This window comes from Phoca vitulina, unplaced genomic scaffold, assembly GCF_004348235.1.
Source record: "Phoca vitulina isolate PV1807 unplaced genomic scaffold, GSC_HSeal_1.0 scaffold7, whole genome shotgun sequence".
Taxonomy (NCBI): Eukaryota; Metazoa; Chordata; class Mammalia; order Carnivora; family Phocidae; genus Phoca; species Phoca vitulina.
This window is the reverse complement of record NW_022589710.1, coordinates 18,615,645-18,620,914: the sequence shown is the minus strand read 5'-3', so window position 1 is coordinate 18,620,914 and position 5,270 is coordinate 18,615,645.

The window sequence follows — 5,270 nt, the reverse complement described above, 5'->3', positions numbered from 1 at the left end:
ATCCCAGGTATAACAAGTCTGTAAAATCTCAAATTTCAAAAGAATTAAAAGAGAGTGTGAAATTGCCTGTAATGATTCAAGTTCATTTTAATAAATTGTAGCATATTCTATCCCAGATACTTCCGTTATTTTCAAATCCTAATGAGGAAATTAAACAAAGCTTATTATATAAGTTTGTAATAAAGTTTGTAATTATAGTTTGTAATTAATAATAAAGGTGATTTTTTATTTCCTGAAGTTTTCTCTTATAGTCTAATATAAGAATTCTTATAAATCTTGCATATGTTTCAGTTAAAGTCCACATTAAAACATTATACTGTATAATATCTACTTTGTTTTTCAACTTAATGAAAATCTTAATATCAAAATTGTACCTATGCAAAAGCTAATAAAATGGACAAGGGGGGAAAATCAAGCAATAAAGCAATGAATGCATTTTATCTAAGAGTTGTTCTTGTTTTAAAATATATTACTATTGTTTTGTTATGATCTATTCCTTTAATGGCAAACATTATTAAGGTGATTCTTTGAAACTCTTTTATCTTATCCCTAGCCAATTAAAATTATTTTTGTTAATAGTCACAAAAGAAGAAAATAGCAATAACAATTAACTGAGGATTAAAATGTGTTTGTTACATTACTAGGCATTATCACTAAAACATCTCATTTAAAACTAGTTTACACATTAAAAACTGAGATGATCAAGAAGTTATGAAATGTCCCAAGACCCGAGCATCACAGTAATGTAAGGATACACAAATGATGTAGACGTTTAAGAAATATAAGTAAAATTTAAAAAGAAAAATATTGGGTTTTTTTTTAGTAGAAAAATGTGTATGAGGCTCAGTTGGTTAAACTTCTGCCTGGTTGTGATCCCAGGGTCCTGGGATTGAGCCCCACATCGGGCTCCCTGTTCAGTGGGGAGCCTGCTTCTCCCTCTCCCTCTGCCTTCTGCTCCCCCTGCTTATGCCCTCTCTCTCTCTTTCTCTCTCTGCCTAATAAATAAATAAAATCTTTAAAAAAATACAAAGAACAAACGGTTGCCAGAGGGAAGGGGGTAGGAGGATGGGCAAAATGGGTGAAAGAGAGTTGGAGATACAGGCTTGCAGTTATGGAATGAATAAATTATGGGAATAAAATGCACAGCATAGGGAATATAGTCAATGATACTGTAATAGTGTTGTATGGTGACAGATGGTGGCTACACTTGTGGTGAGCATAGCATAAAATATGGAGAAGTTGAATCATAATGTTGTCACCTGAAACGAATGTAAACTTGCATGTCAACTATACTCAAACTTAAAATTTTAAAAATAAAATAAAAACCTATATTCAGATATTTATTTATAATCACAAAAAACAGTAAAAAAAACACCACATTTTTTTCAACTTTGAGATATCCGTATGAAGGAATAAAACTCAGCAATAAAAAGGAACAAAGTATGTAACAAGATTTTTGAGTCTCAAGTGCATTTTGATAAATGAAAGATGACAGTCTCAAAAATCTACAAAGTGAATTATTCCATTTATTTGACATTTCAAAAGAGCAAAACTATTGTGACAGACAACAGATCAATAGTTATCAGAGTCTAGGGAGAAGTGGCTACAAAGAGACCCAAAGGAATTTTTTGTGATAATAGAACTGATTTTTGTTTTGACTGTGATTACTAGCTAGATGAATTTTGTCAAAACTCATAAAACCATATAAAAAAATTGGTTTTACTTTGTGTAAATTATACTTTAATCGAAAAAGAAAGTTACAAAAAACAAAACAGTAGGATGAACATTCAAAGAATTTCTTACTAATAAAAGAGAATTAAAGACGTAGAATATATGTGGGGCACCTGGATGGCTCAGTCAGTTAAGCATCAGACTCTTGATTTCAGCTCAGGTCATGATCTCAGAGTCATGAGATACAGCCCTGCCTTGGGCTCCCACTGGGCGTGGAACCTGCTTAAGATTCTCTCTCTCCCTGCCCCTCTACCTACCCACCCCCGCTTGCTCTCTCTCTCTTAAAAGAAAAAAAATAAATAATTGAAGCACTGTTATTGTTGAGAGGAAAATATCTGAGAATACTCCAAATAGCATGAGGTTTTCCATTCAATTATTTCTTTTTTTAATTAATTAATTAATTTTTTTAATTTAAATTCAATTAGCCAACATATAGTACATCATTAGTTTCAGATGTAGTGTTCAATGATTCATCAGTATAACACCCAGTGCTCATCCCATCATGGGCCCTCCTCAATGCCCATCACCCACTTACTCCATCCCCCACCACCTCCCCTTCAGCAACCCTCAGTTTCTTTCTTATATTTAAGAGTCTCTGTGGTTTGTCTCCCTCCCTGATTTCTTCCCATTCAGTTTTCCCTCCCTTCCCTTATGATCCTTTGCACTATTTCTTATATTCCACATATGAGTGAAACCATTTGATAATTGTCTTTCTCTGATTGACTTACTTCACTTAGCATAATAGCCATTTGATTATTTTCATTTGATAAATCTAGTAATTGAAATAAATAAAATATACATACACAAGAAACACAATTCAGAAAGCATATCAATAAAACATCTTACTCCATTCTTTATAATAATTTGTAAAAATAATTTTAGGGTGAATCAGTATCATAAATTATATTTTCTTATATTTTCTAAGGCTAATTTGAAGCCTAAGAGTTGAGGATTAACAGAAGGGAAGACAAAACAACATAGCAGATTTTAGAGAGTAAAACTGTCTTTTGTTTAATATTTCCTAATAACTTCTCTCATCCAAGACCAAAAGAGGGCTTAACATTCTACTTATATATTCTTCTATGTTTAGATATAAAGATTAGATGAAAATTCTTACTTGTAATTTTTACTTTATAATTTTTCATACAGATGCAATATCCAGACTATATTTGATGCCAAAAAATTAGTGAGAATTATAGGAACTACTAGATCTGCCTCAGAATTTAGTAGTTTGCGGGCGCCTGGGTGGTTCAGTCGGTCTGCCTTCTGCTCAGGTCATGATCCCAAGGTTCTGGGATCGAGTCCCATATTGGGCTCCCTGCTCAGTGGGGAGACTGCTTCTCCCTCTCCCTCTGCCTGCCACACCCCCTGCTTGTGCACTCTCTCTCTCTCTGTCAAATAAATAAATAAATAAATCTTAAAAAAAATAATTTAGTAGTTTGCAATTTGAATAATCATGTTGTCAACTGATTTAGATATGACTTATAATTGTTTATATTTTAATAAATAAATCTCAGCAAAATATTTAATTATATACTATAGTGGAAGGAGTAATAAATTTATAATATGGGTGGTCCATATTTATTCCAGGCTTTGATGTCATTTACCTGTACCATCTTGAATAAGTGAACCAACCTTGTTGGCCTTCTTTCCCTGTTTCCTAAAATGAGACCATTTATTTAGTTCATTTCTAATGCCAATTACAGCAGTAAAACTCACTGATACTAATAACATATTCCTTTAGCTTCAAAAATATTGAATTCCTATATTTTATGTTATTATTTAACAATATCACAGCTTGTGATCAAGTTTACCTGTGTTCAGTGGGGTGACATAGTTATTGAGAAAACAAAAATTGTCAATTTCAGGTCTTATAACATGGACAAAGTACCAAATGTGCAAAGCGTTTTTCTTTTTTTACCAATGGATAAGTGAATGAAAAGGTAATTGCATAAATTACTTTTAATTATATATTAGGATAATGTAGCCTTAGAATTAAAACTGTAGCCCAGAAAAATACCTTGGATCATGTAGTCTATTTTTAGGGAATAAAAAGAATAACAAAATAAATATTGAAATGTGCATATGTAATCTCCACAAAAAACAAACACACAAAACAACCCACAGTTGATCATGTTACATTTATATGATTACAAATTCTTAAATAAAATGTGATTTGTGTCCCACTGGCATAATATTTTTAAATATAATTCATGTTTTATAAATTTGGAGACATATTCTCATATTTAGTCTTGGCCTAATGAAATTTTAAAGCAAGATATTTTGAAATACCCAAAATGTTATTTTTTTATTTACAAATTTCTAAGTCTTTTCTTTTTTTAGAGAGAGAGAGAGATCTGAGAGAGAGAGAATGTGCACACTGGGGAGGGGCATGACTGCATTTTTTTTAAAGATTTTGTTTGTTGGAGAGAGAGCGAGCATGAGTGGGGGTGTGGGGAGTGTGGAGAGGGGCAGAGGGAGAAGCAGACTCCCTGCTGACAGGGGGCTTGATCCCAGGATGACCCCTGCCCTCACCAGATCATGACCTGAGCCAAGGATAGTTGCTTAACTAACTGAACCACCCAGGTGTCCCTGCATTTTTTTTCCTTATGTTGATTTTATCACCTTCTCTTCCTATGCCTGCCTTTTCTTTCTCCTGGTGAGGCTTCTTAACTTTCCTTCCATATAATCTTTACTTCTTTTTCTTGATGACTCTGCATATTATAATATTTAAGATTAATCTGAATTTTAATTTTATAGTGGATTTTTTATATTTTCTCCTATCTCATCCAGTTTCTGCTCAGTTTGTTCTGTCTCAGGCAGGTTTTTAGAAATTATCTTTTCTTGTCATGTAATCTCACTTTTCATGATTTATTCATTTACATATTTTTTAATTCTATTGAGAAAACAAAAATAATGTTCTTCTACATTTTATTCTGTTTCCTAGAATAAATTGTTTTCAAAGATTGTTTCAAAGATTCACCCTGGACGGGCAGAAGATTCTGGTCCACAAGCCAGTAAGTCTTGCTTGTAGAAAATAAATGGTATGTGTGAAGGATATGGCAGCTTGATCCCAATGCTATCTTAACTATACATGAGAAAGTAAATAAAGTGACAAGTATCCTTTAGCATATCTTTATCCCCCACTTTGACATCTGAAGCAAAGCCGGTTGCTTATTGAGATCTTCCAGTCACAGTTATTCCCATAAGTGCTTGACCTTGGCCTAGTGATGGTTCAACTAAGCTAAAACCAGATGGTATCCATTGTATTGCTATGACAATTCAAACTCAGTGTCAGCCTTGCAGAACTTAAAAATGGATGTAAATGCTCTGCTCATTGAGCAAAACTCCAGGGATCATTGCTCTGGTCAATATTCTTTGATGAACCTTGTTTAATTTTACTAATTCTCAAGTTATTACCAATGGCTTGGTGTGCCACGTGGAAAACTACAGATTAGCATATTAAAGATACTCTTGTTTGGGGCCACACACTGGGGAGGCAAGTCACAGCTGTTGATCTAATCATTTGGGTCACTCAT